Source organism: Bos grunniens, chromosome 7, assembly GCF_055505025.1.
Source record: "Bos grunniens cultivar Pamir isolate PY7600 chromosome 7, Bosgru_T2T1.0, whole genome shotgun sequence".
Classification (NCBI taxonomy): Eukaryota; Metazoa; Chordata; class Mammalia; order Artiodactyla; family Bovidae; genus Bos; species Bos grunniens.
In genome coordinates this window covers 108,583,231-108,600,390 of record NC_141171.1, presented here as the reverse complement: position 1 = coordinate 108,600,390, position 17,160 = coordinate 108,583,231, and the positions used below count along the sequence as shown (strand labels likewise).

Sequence of the window (17,160 nt, the reverse complement as noted above, 5' to 3'; positions counted from 1 at the left end):
GGGGACGACAGAGGATGAGATGGCTGGATGGCATCACTGACTCGATGGACGTGAGTCTGGGTGAACTCCGGGAGTTGGTGATGGACAGGGAGGCCTGGTGTGCTTCGATTCATGGGGTCGCAAAGAGTCGGACACGACTGAGCGACTGATCTGATCTAATTTTTTATGTTATTTTTATTAAACTATTATTGGATCCTCAGGAATTCTAAGCCACAGTTTTTCTTAAAATGTTACAAGATTTGTAGACAGACATGCTTGGACAAACTCTGATCTTTTTTAATATTTCTGAATCCATCTCAGTTATATTTACTGAGTATTGGAGTTTTGTTTTTTGATCTGGGAGCAAAAGGACAAAACTGAAGGTGTGAGTACTATATTGAAAACTGAAGAATTATGTAAATTTAGCGATTCTTCCACTCCACTCTCCATATGCTGATTCAGTTCAGCTTAGTCTCTCAGTCGTGTCTGACTCTTTGCGACCCCATGAACTGCAGCACGCCAGGCCTCCCTGTCCATCACCAACTCCTTGAGTTTACTCAAACTCATGTCCATGGAGTTGGTGATACCATCCAACCATCTCATCCTCTGTCATTCCCTTCTCCCACCTTCAGTCTTTCCCAGCATCAGGGTCTTTTCCAATGAGTCAGTTCTTCGCATCAGGTGGCCAAAGGATTGAAGTTTCAGCTTCAGCATCAGTCCTTCCAATGAACACCCAGTACTGATCTCCTTCAGGACAGATTGGTTGGATCTCCTTGCAGTTCAAGGGACTCCCAAGAGTCTTTTCCAACACCACAGTTCAAAAGCATCAATTCTTTGGTGCTCAGCTTTCTTTATGGTCCAACTCTCACGTGCATACATGACCACTGGAAAAACCATAGCCTTGGCTAGACGGACCTTTGTTGGCAAAGTAATGTCTCTACTTTTTAATATGCTGTCTAGGTTGGTCATAACTTTTCTCCCAAAGAGTAAGCATCTTTTAATTTCATGGCTGCAGTCACTACCTGCAGTGATTTTGGAGCCCAAAAAGATAAAGTCTGTCGGTGTTTCCATTGTTTCCCCACCTATTTACCACGAAGTGATGGGACCAGATGCCATGATCTTAGCTTTCTGAATGTTGAGCTTTAAGCCAACTTTTTCCACTCTCCTCTTTCTCTTTCATTAAGAGGCTCTTTAGTTCTTTGCTTTCTGCCATAAGGGTGGTATATGCTGGTATGCCATATGCTGGTAGCCAGGCCTTAACCATCCAGGGAAGAGATGAAAGGTCTCTGGAAATCCTATACCAACTCAACAGGAAGTTCCAAAGATGCTGACATCAAAGTTATTAAGTAAATAGCACAACCAGATCACCCTAAATGAAATTCATAATCATAGGGCCTGTTAATGCACTCACAGTGGCCAGTGAACTGTTTAAAATACTACAAAGTATGAAAAGATCATATATGTCAAACATGAGCAGACAATATATATGCATACATAATTATTTATAAAATATTCAAACATATGAGAAGACAATAATACTATAAAGTATGGGAAGACAAATGTCCTCATATATTGGAAGTCAGCATATAATTTGAAAGACAGAAGTGAAGTGAAGTGAAGTCAGTTGCTCAGTCGTGTCCAACTCTTTGCGACCCCATGGACAGTAGCCTATTAGGCTCCTCCGTCCGTGGGATTTTCCAGGCAAGAGTGCCAGAGTGGATTGCCATTTCCTTCTCCAGGGGATCTTCCTGACCCAGGAATCAAACCCGGGTTTCCCACGTTGCAGGCAGACGCTTTACTGTCTGAGCCACCAGGGAAGCCATGACAGACAGAGTCCAAAACAAACAGATTTAAAGCAACTTGGAGACAACAGACTATGCAGGAAAGAGAAAACCTGAAAAATGAGAACAAAACAGCATTAGTATCTACAGAGAGATGAGTGATCCCGCAACCAAAACCAAGAACAGGATACTAGAGAAATAGTCTGCTAAGAAGAGCATTTACAAATGAAAAATATTATAGCTAAAGATGAAAACTCAGAGTTTTCAGAAGACTAGAGAGAAAATTCAGATAATTGTTGAGGAGTGAGCAGTCAAATGGTGATGAAACCAATAAAAAAATGAAGCAAATGAGAACAATTTTAACTCTGGGTAAAACACAAAGTTGTTCAAGAAAGGAATGATGCTCATTATTTACTACATGTCTCAGCTAAAAATAAATTCTAAAAATAGAATTTACATAGTCATAATAATGTGTGAATATACAATAGTAATTTAACCAAAATTACTGTATAAATCTACTGGAAGAAAAGGAAATGGAAAGACTATGTGCACATGTAGAGAGGGGAGGAGAGAGAGAGGGAGATGTGAGTCTGAACTTCACAGTGAGAAGCCCGTGAACATTGTCAGAGACGGGAAGATCAGGAATCAGCAAGAATGCTCCTGAGAGTCACGAAGCTCTGACCACATAATGAGATGAAAGTGATTAATTCTGGGGGGCACAGAAAGTTGACAAGGACTGGAGCAACGCTGTATTTCATAGCAAATCTTGTCAACTACGGGAATCTTTAGATGTTGTATATGATCAACCTCAATAAACATGAAACCTAAAAGGGAAGACGGAAGGCGGAGGAGAAGAGGGCAACAGAGGATGAGACAGTCAGATGGCATGGCCGATGCAATGACTGTGAACTCAGGCAAACTCCGGGAGACGGTGAGGGACAGGGAAGTCTGGCGTGCGGCAGTCTGTGGGGTCACGAAGAGTCAGACACGACTTGGCGACTAAACAACAAACAGAAAAGGGGGAGGGGGCAAGGGCGGAGGCAGTGACGGGCCTCGGGAGCAACACACACAGGGGAACGCGGTCGGGGTGAGCGACGCCCAGCGCATCTCTGTGTCTCCAGCCTGGTCGCGCTGGGAAGCGAGGAGTGCAATGACCACATGGAGAGTGGAGGCATGTGACGCAGTAGGGGTCATCAGTGGACTGAAGCGTTCTTGGCCTCCAGACATGCCTCGTTCGTCAATTCTAGACTCTGCCTCTACATGGAGGGGTGACCTTGGACAAGTCAGCTAAACTCTGCAAGCGCTGACAGCCCAGCTGTTGCTCATTCATTTTGTACTCTTCTCCACATGTAGCAGAGGGATTTCTGCAGAATAAGCGCCCAGATGCTTCTTTATAGATTGTTCGGACTGCTATTTTCTTTGGGTAAATATTCCCTATATTTAAACAAATACATAAAATACATTTTTGTAGAATGATCTGTTTGGAAACTGATAAGACGTGGAGATAGTGCCAAGTAATCATCATCTCATGAAGCTTTTTACATAATAACCCAAATATAGCCAAAACGCTTTTTAAATTTATCTGTAATCACCTTCAAAAGCCAAAATACTTTTAAAAAAATGTGTTACTAATAGTATAGACATCCATGCTTTTTACTGAAAACTTTGAAAAATACAGAAACATATACAGAATCGTTAATCCTGCCACTTAAAAATAATCATAAAAGTTTGGGTATATAATCCAGGTTTTTAAAATCTATATATCCATATACAAGTTTTAAAAATTTGGAAACACTCTCTATGTTTTATAACCTGATTTTTTCAATTAATATTTTATAAACATTTCCCCTCACCATTAAAATATTATTGTCATTATCATTTTAATGGCTTCATAGCGTTCAACAGATGTACAGCAATTTATTGCCAGGTTTATCTAACGTTTTCCATACTTTGTTTTTATAAATAACACTGTAATGAGTAACCTTGTACATGAATTTTGTGCACATTTATTACAGTGGGGGTAGAATTTTAATTCCTAGAAGTTATTTTAATTTCTAGAGGTAGAATTTCTGGGAAAAAATGAGAATATGTTTTTTTAAAACTCATTACTACCTAGTTTCTCTTCAGCTGACACTGTAACCAGCAGTCCACATTTCATATTTTTGAATGCACTCAAAATTGACAAACCCTGACTTTTGAAAGTAGACTCCTCACCAGGCATCATGCTTCCTCCCATAGATTATAATCTCTTTGAGCTTGGAGACCACTTTGCAAAAGTTCATCTTTTATTATATCCTCTGAAACTTCAAGAAAAAGTAGTTTTGTATTAATACCCAGTAAATAAGGTCAGTCATTAAACTGGGTGGTGCTGTTTGAGTCATAGCAATATGGCTATGAAGCAACAACGCTGATTGTGTGTATTGCCAACAGGCTTTGAAGCACAGCTATACCCTCATTCACGAGCACAGAGAACCCCTGTCACAGAAGACAAATGGCAGATACGTGGGGTTTATCTATTTTCTCTGATGGCTTCTTCAAACTGATGGTTATTTTCTCAGATTATCCAGAGGTGACACTCATTAAAAGAAATCCCCAAAGAATAGAGCCCGCAGATGGTGACAGAAGTGCGTGCCGGTTAGCGCCATTTCAGACACTAATGAGACAAAATTGAAGTAAATACATAAACAGATGAATAAAGTAAACCTCAGTGAACAGCCTCAGGGAAAAATAAGGATGAATTTTGCTGTTGTTGTAAGTTCTCCTTTATTGAAAAACAGCCCAACTGGATTCTAAAAGTAGCTTGCAAGAAGAGCTTCCTTCAACTGCTGTCTAAAAGTGCTATTCAAAAATTGTTCTCAACACAGAGAGGGGTATTCACAGCGTTGGCATGTCGGCAGGACAAACTACACTTGAGTGACACCTTTCCAGCCCAGGGAGGAGGTAGTTGGAAGTCAGACACAGCTGCTACAGATGACCTACATCAGGTCTCCGTGTAAAAGGCCAGTTATCTCCCCAGACTCACTGGAAATGGGGCCCTGCTCCCTAGAAACCTGTGCAGCCTCTGAAATGCCCTGGAGTTTCACCTTGGCGGCCTCTCTGACTAAGGGCATCATTAGTGACTCAGCAGGGGTGCTCCCTCTCAGCAGGGAAGCACAGAGACCTTCTTCCATCTCTGGTAACTCCTGCCTTTCATCCAACACGACTGCCTCCCGGGTCAAGCCTGCCTGGGGACTATTGGAGCGCACCTGGGTGGAAAGGAGGCAGCGGCTGCTTCCGTGCCTTCTGCGCCGGCAGAGTAATGCAGCCTGCACATCCTGAACCGTCTCCAAGACCAACATGCAGTTCAGTTCAGTCGCTCAGTCGTGTCTGACTCTTTGCAACCCCGTGGACAGCAGCACGCCAGGCTTCCCTGTCCATCACCAACTCCCAGAGTTTACTCAAACTCATGTCCATTGAGTTGGTGATGCTATTCAACCATCTCATCTTCTGTCGTCCCCTTCTCCTCCCGCCTTCAGTCAGGGGTTGAAGACCCCTGACACCTTCCCAGCATCAGGGTCTTTTCAAATGAGTCAGTTCTTCACATCAGGTGGCCAAAGGATTGGAGTTTCAGCATCAGTCCTTCCAATGAACATTCAGGACTGATTTCCTTTAGGATGGACTGGTTGGATCTCCTTGTAATCCAAAGGACTCTCAAGAGTCTTCTTCAACACCACAGTTCAAAAGCACCAATTCTTTGGCTCTCAGCTTTGAATTCGGCACTCAAACATGCAGAGATAGGCTTAAAGGATGTTTCCCATACCATCTTTAAACCTCTGTGGCTAGAGTTGAGATCTCTGAATTAAGTAAAATTCGGTCCCACCATCAAAATTGTGAAGAGGACAAAGTTTTCACTCAGTTATAAAAAAACCCAAGAGAGCCTCAGTATTTATTCCAGCTCAGGTGCCACACTGGGTGTGTTCCCACTTCCTAGCTCATTTAAATCTGACAGTATTCCAGGGAGGTTTGCTACCTACTCCCACTTTAACAAATGAAGGAAAGGACCTAAAAGACGGGACGCAATATATCCAAAGTTAACCAGTTAGTAAATGACAAACCCAAAATGTAAGCTTCTGTCTTATTAATTCTTAAACCTCTTTTAATGGTTTCTCCCCATTTCTATTTCTTTCTTGGTGCTCCCTCTTTTCTGAGCTCTTCAATTCAAACTGATTTTCAACCTGCTGTCATGTTAGAAGGAATTTAATGATATCATTTTAACATATAGGTAATATATATTAATTATAATTCATAATTAATATATGATAATTATATTTAATAATTTATAATGTTTATTTATATTTAATTTAATTATTTAATAATTTAATTTAATAAAATAATTATAATTAATAATTGATATATATTAATATATGGGTAATATAATTTTTAGTTTTGGTGGCATTTGAGTAGGAAGAAACCATAGGATGAAATTTCAGTGATGAAATGCTAGGTAAGTGACAGTTTGATACAGGATGTATTTTAAGACTATAGTCTTGGGAAAAGAGGCTGGAGTTTCTAGTGGGACACTTTAAAGTCTCAACTCTATCAGATCCTGTAGTCAGGGACTATGTGTTTTTGTCCATCTCCGTTACAGTGACATGGACAAAACGTGCTTGAAAAATATCTTCTGAGGAGAATGATGAAAAACTGTTGGGGTTTCAAGGAAAAAAATACACTTGAAGGAGACGATAGCAGAATAAGAATGCTTTTGTATGAATGTCAGGATAATCTGCATCTTTTTCCAGCCTCTCAAAGTTATCACTATAAACATAGAACTATGTCTATCCCTTTCAACCCTTAACTCACTGACATGAACACTCAGCATAATTGAGTAATGAAAATAAGACATTTTTCTTGTCACTAGTTAAAGAAAATGTGTTCTATAGTCTTCTTTGAGTATATGTTTTGATAATGCTGAGAGAAATTGTGAGTTAGAAGGAAAAGAAAAACCATTTTTTCCCTGAGTTTATATAGAAAAATTGGTAGCTCAGAACTTGTGTTGAATAGGTGATTGACAAGTCTCCAGGGCAGGTATTCAGCACCCACAAAAGGGAACACTTGAGACCCGCGCCGGCTGAGAGCGCCTGGTTATCACCCTCAACAATCAAAACAAGCCTCCACTGAGCTCCTAGCGTGCATAAAAATACAATCCAGGCAGAGGAAAAATAAACGGAGGAGATCTTAGAGTCTATTTTGGGTGGCAGACTATGCCTGTTCACCCACCTACACGTTAAAAGTGATCAAAGCAAAGTGAATGTCTCTCATAAATGACCTCATTTTATCCTGCATCTCCGTGATATTACATAATTATCCTCACTCATGAAGATTGATCTGTTATATTCTTTCACCTTTTAACTTTCTTTCCCAGTATGGAAATAAAACTAGGGTTTATCATTTTAGGTAATTTTAGGCTTAGAGAAGAGTTGAAAAATAGTACAGATTTCCCACTATTCATTCAACTTCCCTCGATGTTGACACCTTACATAACCAAAGAGGTGGTGGTGGTGCTGCTGGTTTAGTCGCTCAGTCGTGTCTGAGTCTTTTGCATCCCCATGGACTGTAGCCTGCCAGGCTCCTCCAGCAATGGGATTTCCCAGCAGAAATACAGGAGTGGGTTGCCATTTCCCTCTCCCGGGGATCTTCCTGACCCAGGGATCAAACCCATGTCTCCTGCAAGTTCATTACCACTGAGTCACCCAGGAAGCCCAAATGAAGAGATAGAGAGTACTGATCTCTAAACTAAGAAATTACCATCGGTACAATGCTGTGAAACAAGAACTTCTGTTCAGACTGCCTCAGTTCTTCTGCAGCGTCCTTTTCTCTGTGTCCCGAGGTCTAGCTCATGCTTCTCAGGCATCCCTCGCTCCAGTCTCTGACAGTTCCTTCGCCTGTTATTGTCTCTCATTAAATTTAGGCTTTTGACAAGCACTGGTCAGTTACTTTGCAGACTCTCCCTCAGTTTGGGTTTGTTTCATGCTTTCTCACGCTTTGAGTTTATGCATTATTAGAAGGAACATCACAGAGGTGGGGTGCCCCTCACCGCTGTGTCACACCAGGGGTAGCTAATCTGGATGTGTCTTCTTTTGCCGAGATTTATCTTGGTTAAGGTTATTTATTAAAGTTATTTTAATAACCTTAAGGTTATTTTCCCCTTTATAATTAACAAGTATTTTATATAATAAAATATATTTTTAAATTATTCAAACGTCCTATTTATTCTTAAATTTCACCCACTAAGCAACTCACTTTTGAAGAAAAGGCACGTGGAGAACTCTACAAGTGAAATCAAAAGCCAGACTAGACTGGTGGCCCTTACGATCATCCTAGAGGAGCTTAGAAATGCTAACCACTGAGCATATGAAACAAAGCACCCTCAAAAAGGCATAAAGAGTAAAGAATTTGCCATTAATACCCCCCCAAAAAAACAAAAAACTTCTCTTTTCAATAATTCAAGGACAGAGCTAAAATGAAGAGATAAAATGTGAAGAGAAATAGGAGGAATTCCAGACAGATTCCGTAGTTTTCGGAGGTGCATTCTTATTTGTATTTCTTAACTCATTTTCAGTAAGTTACATGGTTCACAGATGAAATAAAAATCATATTTCCAGTATTCCTTAGATCAAATTCATAAAGAGCCATGGACTTTGGAGTTTCTGAGTCTTAAACTTTGAAAGACTATTGAATGCTTTTCGTTGAAAATTATTTTATTAATTTTCCTTCAGCATTCTTATAACATTTCAAAATCTTTATTCAAGTTACATTGTAAAATATGCCTTCTAAATTATTTCTATATCAACTTTCCTAGTCGTAAGACACAAAAAAACTCTTGAATCCTGTCTTTGTAGAATTGATTTGACCCTCCAATAGCCCCAACAGCATTAACTCTAGCATATACAAAGGAACATTGCTATTATATGGTTTATCATACCAAAAAAAAAAAAAGCAGTTTGAAGCTAATTGATGTAAAATACAAAAATACCTGTATTATTAAAGAAACAATTGTGTATTGTTTTTTTCTGATTCAATAGTAACATCAATGGCCAATATATATTTAGTACTTTTTATGTGCCAGTGACTAATCCAGTTACATGGATTATCTCATTTAATTGTCACTTCATGAGATGTCAAAAATTATGAAGAACTTGAGATTTTACCCTATTCGGAAATTAACAAAACAGCCTCCCATAGTTTAATAGATGCTGGTGGAAGACATAAGACTCTTGGGTCAGAGACAAAGGACTTTATTACCCCCAGAAATAGCAAAACCCAGAGTACCAGCGTTTCCCTGGGCCAGTTCTCCAAGCCCCAGTCCCACAGGACACCATGAAGAACACACAGTGGGTTGCATCATGGAAGAGGAGCCCTGAAGTTAGGAGACCTGAGTCTTTTAAAACAGACAGCAGGCTATTTTTGATCCAAAGGGAGGGACTGTCACTGTTTTTTAAGAGTATTTACTGTACAGACATCCTGGAACCGTTTGTCTAGAACAAAGAAAGGCATTCTGTGCCTATACTTTGGGGACATGTAGAAATGCAGGATGTTCAGGAATTATCTCACAGCATGATGAAAAATTAAAAAGCAGAAACATTACTTTGCCAACAAAGGTCCATCTAGTCAAAGCTATGGTTTTTCCAGGAGTCATGTATGGGTAGAAAAGTTAGACCATAAAGAAAGCTGAGTGCAGAAGAACTGATGCTTTTGAACTGAGGTATTGGAGAAGACTCTTGAGAGTCTCTTAGACTGCAAGGAGATCCAACCAGTCCATCCTAAAGGAAATCAGTTCAAATATTCATTGGAAGGACTGATGTTGAAGCTGAAGCTCCAATACTTTGTCCACCTGTTGTGAAGAACCGACTCATTGGAAAAGACCCTGATGCTGGGAAAGATTGAAGGCAGGAGCAGAAGGGGTTGACAGAGGATGAGATGGTTGGGTGGCATCCCCGACTCGATGGACATGAGTTTAAGTAAACTCTGGGAGTTGATGATGGACAGGGAGGCCTGGTGTGCTGCAGTCCTTGGGGTCACAGAGTCGGACACGACTGAGCGACTGAACTGAACTGAGCAGATGATGCAGGTGCTACCGTTATTCTGCTCACATGTGAAGAACCTGAAGCTTAGAAAGGACTGCGTGAATTTAAGGAACCATTCAAAGAGTGGGTTGGGTGTAAAGATGCACCCAAGGTAAATTTTCTGGAGGTGTTTTGAAAAATAAATTGTGCTTCCTCTCTGTGATGTCACTCTTAAAAAGTAAATCTTAACTTCCAAATACAACTTCACACCTACTTTGCTTGAGAAAGTATGTCACAATAGAAAAAAACTGGAGCCCTGAAGTCAGGTTGCGTCAAGCTGGAATTTTAGCTCAATAGTTACTAACCCCTCTGAGACTGTTTCCTCCTCTGTGAAATAGGAATGCCTTGTAGAGTCATCGTGGCAATTAAATGAAGTCATGGTGTGAGGTTCCCAGGACCGAATCCTGGCACACACTAAGTGTTCAACAACAGAGAGCAATAACGGTGCCTCATGAGATGGGTGTGAGCAAAGTCCTCTTAACTTCTGTTGCTCTCAGAATGGGGAGAATCCAGCAATCAAAGCAGGAGACGCAAACAGCGGCCTCCTTGGTAGGGCACGCAGCCTGTTGCCTGCACAGGTTGCCTTGGAGACACCGCTTTCCAGTGGACATTCATGACTGACATGCTGGCCCCAGCCTAGGCTCCAGACAGGCATGCGCGGTGACCTTGGACAGCCCCGGGCACACAGTGGGCAGAGTCCGCATTGGCGAAGTCATCCTGTCCGTCCACACCGAGCTGCAGGACAGGAGCCGGTGATCGCGGCCCTCCGCGGGGCCAACCTCAGGTTACCTGGCTGCCGAAAGAGCCCCGTCTCCGAGAGCCAGGGATTTACTAAGTTTAATGCGGACGAACTAGAAAACGTGGTGACCACAAAGCAGCTCATCCCAGATGGCTGTGGGGTCAAACTCCCCCTGACCGTGGCCTCTGGACAAACGACAGCCCTGCACTCGTGACAGCCTCCGGGCTGACCTTCCTTAATTATGCCCACCAAGGCATCTTACTTCCTGTCCAAAAAAAAACCAGAAGATTTTTAAGTCCTGTTTTTCCATGTAAAAGCTTTTTCAGGCACTGGAGATGTGTCATATTGAATGCAACTTTTTTTGTTGAAAGATTAATTTTAAACATGGGGTGAAAACTCTTTAAGCTGTCAAAGCATTAGCTTTCAGCATTAGAATGAATGTTGTTCTTGTAAAAGGTCTCCTAATATTTCTTTAATGACTCAGAGCAGGAAAGCTTGTCATTTTCCCTAAACCAATGTGAATAAAATACTGATGTATGGTGGAAGGCAGAGTTGGGAGGAGCTCAATAATCTACATTTTCCATAATGTGTGCCCCATTGATCAGCTCACATGGCCCCGTGACTACACAGGGAGCTGGGCTGTGCCAGAGCCAGCTCTGTTGATCTTTTATCCATCCACGTGCAGAGGTATTGGAAGATGAAATTGCGTTTTACATTCACTTAGAAGTTATGCCACAGCCATTAGATAAAAGCAAGAATAATTGCCTGCTCAGTGTGCAGGCTGCTACAGAGGAGGAAACACACTCGTCAAACAGTGGTGTTTTCAGCTTTGGCAGATGGAACATCACATTCTTTGGTGAGTTCCTCCACCCTGTAAAATTTAATGATTTCCCCTCCCTGCGAATTGCTGAACAAATCATTGTCCACAATAGCTTGATGTCGATTTGCTTTCGAAAGCCTCTCAACTTTAACTAATAGTTGCAATCCAAATTAACAATAACCAAGGAAGTATGGAAATTATGGGTGCATTCTGGTAGTTCACTTCAAACTAAGCTTGTTATCTGCATGAAATACAACCATGCCTCCATGAATAATTCTCAAAAATGTTGAATTTAAAATGAGCGCTGGGTAGGATAAACAGTAGTTGAATAATACTTAAACTCCACCATCTGGTATTCCAGTATTTTAATGTGAGCTGAATTCCTTTTATTAGGTGTTTATTTGTGATTCTTTCAGTATGGATTCTTTTCTTATGCAGAGCAAGCTCCACAAATTGGAGAGTAGTAAGAGTTATGATACAGGACAATTTTTTTTATAGTAATTCTCTTAAAGAGAAACACAATCTCAAAATCTCAACCATTTCCCAAAAGGTAAACTAAAAGAAATTTGCCTTAATTCAGAGCCCTTATTAGTAAGACTCCTTAAGGTTGGTGAGTGTAGAGGGAGGGAGAGAGTTGTTCAGGTACTAGAAAAAAAAAAAAAAACAGCATATGGTAAAGAATTAATGATGAGAAACAAAGATGCAAAATGACTAGTAGTAGGAGACACAGGGCAGGAAAAAAAAAATGACAAAAATGTAGTAATAATCTTTGGGGGAAAAATAAGAAAATAAGATAAAGAATTTTTGAAAAATCGGAATGGGTATCATCAAAGGAAGATTTAATGGGCTTATTTTTCTGGAAAAAAAAATCAATCAATGTTATTGCCCCAAAATGTTATACTAAACTATTCCAGTGACTTGAGGTGAAATTCGCAAGAGAATATTTTTTCTCCTTTCTGATGTGAGAAATACAATAAAAAGGTACAGAGGACGCAGAAAACCATAATAATGACATTTACACGGCTCCTTACTGTGTACCAGACACGTTCACACGCACAATCCCCTTTGACAGACACAAAGCTGCACAAGCTGGGTAAGAGCAGCTCTCATCACCTCTACATTTCACCACTCGCTCACCTGAGGAGCGACAGTCTCTTGAAGTCAGTTTTATTTTTCAAAACCGTCAACTTTGTTCATATTTCTAATTAGCATGAACCAAAGTGGGATATTCTGGGTGTGTTCCAAGTAGTATCATGGTCTGCTTGAAATGTGCCTTCCTTCTAACCCCAAGTTCAGTTCTCACTTACTGACACGGCCCCACCTACGGAAGCCTGACTGTGCGCCAGCCGAAGAAACCTCTGTGCAGTAGTCCCTTAACTGCTCTAAGCAACGTCTCCCAACCTGACAAGGAGAGAGCACTTCAAGTCTGACAAAGCTCTTTTGCATCCAGGATCTCACTCAGGGTTCACAGAACTGTGTGAGGCAAACATTGCTCTTTTCTAACCTAGAGGAAATTTAAATTCCAGTTGGCAATTGTCCGCCCTGCAGCACGCTGACAATGAATGCTAGAGGTAGGCCTCCACTCACGGTCTTCAGCTGTGGGACCCGGGGTTGGGTCGGTTGCTCTCTAAGGTCTCTTCCACTTCTATCTTCCCTCCGTTCAAAGACTGCCTGGGAGAATCTATCGTTATCTACACATCAATAGCTTTTTACTGGTGAATTGTATAATGTCTGGAATAAAAATAAAGAAAAGTCTAGATATGAAAGTACTTCCTGACACCTCCTGTTTCATGTGGTAGGAAGAATAAAAGATGAACCAAAACCTTTCTCCACCCTCAGAGTGCATGCTCTGGTTTGGGGCATAATATATAAATATCCACTGCCAAAGGCTCCACAACTGCTCTGAGAGTCAGGCTGGGCAGGTGACCTTCAATCTTAAGCCACAAGATTGGCTTAAACACTCAGAGACTAAAGCAGTGAAGCAGAAGAATAGTAACCCAGAGAGATCTTACCTGCTGTCTACACTATCAGCATATCTCTTCTCCAGAAAGATGCTGAATGTATCTTCTTATAAATGATAACGATAATAATAATATTGTCATCTTTCTTATCATTCATGGTCAGTATAGCAAATTTGGAAAACTCAGCAGTGGCCACAGGACTGGAAAAGGTCAGTTTTCATTCCAATCCCAAAGAAAGGCAATGCCAAAGAATGCTCAAACTACCACACAATTCCACTCATCTCACACGCTAGTAAAGTAATGCTGAAAATTCTCCAAGCCAGGCTTCAGCAGTACGTGAACTGTGAACTTCCTGATGTTCAAGCTGGTTTTAGAAAAGGCAGAGGAACCAGAGATCAAATTGCCAACATCCACTGGATCATGGAAAAAGCAAGAGAGTTCCAGAAAAACATCTATTTCTGCTTTATTGACTATGCCAAAGCCTTTGACTGTGTAGATCACAATAAACTGTGGAAAATTCTGAAAGAGATGGGAATACCAGACCACCTGACCTGCCTCTTAAAAACCCGTATGCAGGTCAGGAAGCAACAGTTAGAACTGGACATGGAACAAACACACTGGTTCCAAATAGGAAAAGGAGTACATCAAGGCTGTATATTGTCACTCTACTTATTTAACTTATATGCAGAGTACATCATGAGAAATGCTGGGCTAGAGGAAGCACAAGCTGGCATCAAGATTGCCGGGAGAAATATCAGTAACCTCAGATATGCAGATGACACCACCCTTAGGGCAGAAAGTGAAGAGGAACTAAAAAGTCTCTTGATGAAAGTGAAAGAAGATAGTGAAAAAGTTGACTTAAAGCTCAACATTCAGAAAACGAATATCATGGCATCCGGTCCCATCACTTCATGGGAAATAGATGGGGAAACAGTGGAAACAGTGTCAGACTTTATTTTGGGGGGCTCCAAAATCATTGCAGATGGTGATTGCAGCCATGAAATTAAAAGACACTTACTCCTTGGAAGGAAAGTTATGACCAACCTAGATAGCATATTCAAAAGCAGAGACATTATTTTGCCAACAAAGGTCCGTCTAGTCAAGGCTATGGGTTTCCCAGTGGTCATGTATGGATGTGAGAGTTGGACAGTGAAGAAGGCTGAGCACCGAAGAATTGATGCTTTTGAACTGTGATGTTGGAGAAGACTCTTGAGAGTCCCTTGGACTGCAAGGAGATCCAACCAGTCCATCCTAAAGGAGATGAGCCCTGGGATTTCTTTGGAAGGAATGATGCTAAAGCTGAAACTCCAGTACTTTGGCCACTTCATGTAAAGAGTTGACTCATTGGAAAAGACTCTGATGCTGGGAGGGATTGAGGGCAGGAGGAGAAGGGGACGACAGAGGATGAGATGGCTGGATGGCATGACCAACTCAATGGACATGAGTCTGAGTGAACTCCGGGAGTTGGTGATGGACAGGGAGGCCTGGCGTGCTGCGATTCATGGGGTCGCAAAGAGTCGGACACGACTGAGAGACTGAACTGAACTGATAGCCCTTCTAGCAAAATTAAGTTAGGCAAAATTCATTGAATACCTGAAATGTGATGCGCATGTATTCAAATCCAGAAAGAATCACAAATACAGGAGAATATGTAGACTTCAGGCATTAGCTATGCTTCCCGGGGGTGAGGGTAGGAGGAAGGGATAATCAGAAGTTTGAGATCAACATTGTGCACTGCTATATTTAACGTGGATAACCAACAAGGACCCACTGCATAGCACAAGGAACTCTGCTCAGCGTCACGTGACAGTCTGTACGGGAAAGGGTTAGGGGGAGAATTGATACACGTGTATGAATGGCGAGTCACTGTGCTGGGAACCTGAAACCAGCACCGCGTTGTTAATAAGCTATACTCCAACATAAAAGTTAAAAAATAAAAACCAAATTAAAAGACACCTTTGTCTTCAAAGTAATCTCTTCTTCTGTTTTGTTGAGTCTTTATCAAGATCTGCCAAAAAGTCATTCAAGTGACCCGTTCAAATTTTCCTTCCTCTTAAGTTTTAAAAGTACTAAAGTGAATCATTGGAATGAATAAAAGGCAAAGAGCAGAATGGAAAAAAAAAAAAAAAAAAAACAGAAACAAAAGATCAAGGCTGTTAGTCTCTAAATAAGTGAGATCTGACAAAATTCTCTACGACCCACAACGTGTGGTGTACTAAGTTGTACCTTGTGAGGCGTTTCCTCGTAGCCAGACGATCTGCCCACTCCTGCTGAACTTGTAACAGTGCACACGGGGAGCATTTTCTCCACGGAACGAGTAGGCGGGACGTCAGAGCAGGTCCTGGAAGACGCTGAGCACTGAGCGCTGGGTAGCGGACTGCCCTGACAGCAGACAGTAAGTAACGCGTGTGCGTCAGTTCCGAACACGCTTCATTTACATCGCAGCCCTGCATCGAACATCAGGCAACAGGGTAAGACGAAGGAGGCCCCAAGAAGGAGGAGATTACAGTAGTGGAGCTTGCAATGCAATTTCATTTCAAAACCATCTTTCATATAAACTGGTATCCAAAGTGCTTTACCAAGTAAAAGAGTACAAGAAAGTGGACAGCGTGAGGTATAAATTACAGAAAACAGTGGTGCGAGGATATTATATGTGGAGCAAACGAAAGCATTCCAGCATAAAGCCAAGCGCAGGGGGCAGAGCGTGAGGAGCTGCCCCAAGGTGTGCAATTCTAGAGGAGGCGTCAGAAACGTGAACGCTGGTGAGAAAGCCACTTTCCTCCCCCACTTGGGTTTTTAAAATGAAGCATTAATACTTACCATTCTCTTTTCCTAATACCATTCTCTCTTTGTGGAATGCTTTAAGCTGTGGGTTTTGTACAGCTGAATTTGTGGATGCTTAGCTTGACTACTGCAATAAACCAGAAAGAAGGAGGGGTTCTGTGTGAAGAATCAAAGAACCCCCAAAATGGGCTGATTGTCCAGAAGTGGCGAAGCTACAGGTGGCAGAAACCCTCTCCCAGACGCTTATACTTCATGGCTCCTATCTGTTCTTCCAAATAAATCCGAGCATGTCCACTGGAAAACACTAACTACCGTAACTCAAATCACATGTCTGTGCCTGACTGCATAGCATCTGCTCGTCATCCTAGTTTTTGAGAAATTAAAAGGAATTTTGGTTATCACCAACAGATGAATCTTCAGAGGAACCCAGCCTGAACTTTCTTTCCTCTGGGTCTTTGCCCTCTGCTTATTCTTGTCCGTTTAGAAAGCTTTTCACCCTTTCTCCAAGGATTCATTTTGTTTTTCGTGGCCTAACTTCAGGGACAGCTCTTTCAGGGCGCTGCCTCTGATCTTTCATTCCTGTCTTCTCCAAGCGACCCTGACATTTCACCTGATTTCTCTCTTTCCGTTGTTTACCCTTCAGTGAGTTAGCAGGTACGAGCTGCTGCTCATTTGGTACAAGTTTGTAAAGACGTAGGCCCAGAATCAGGTCTGTTACCTGGCAAGGCATGATGACCCTAACCCCACGGGTTAAAAGGTTGCCAAATCACAGACTTGGCAAGAAAGAACCAGCAACTTCTCAACAGTCACAGAAAGGTTCATCCCTAGGATTCTAGGATAACATGTTTCTCCTCCTGGAATGAAGGGATGTTTACCTTCCTGCAGGTCTCTGATTGTCAGCGAGACAGTGACCTTTTAAAGCTGTTTGCTCAGTGACCTTGTGGACTCTCCATCCAGACTTGGCTTCAGCTTTGGGCAGAGCCTCCCAGTGGCC

The 17,160-nt window shown here is 41.7% G+C and overlaps 1 long non-coding RNA gene across 1 annotated transcript; it reads right to left on the bottom strand.

The window, feature by feature from the left end:
• Nucleotides 1–1,462: 1,462 nt before the first annotated feature.
• LOC147370093 (uncharacterized) lies at nt 1,463–17,155 on the bottom strand. The gene is made up of 3 exons (XR_015168403.1): nt 16,203–17,155; nt 15,609–15,829; nt 1,463–1,873 (listed from the first exon to the last, which is right to left on the bottom strand). It is a non-coding gene; the product is annotated as an uncharacterized LOC147370093 (long non-coding RNA).
• Nucleotides 17,156–17,160: the final 5 nt, after the last annotated feature.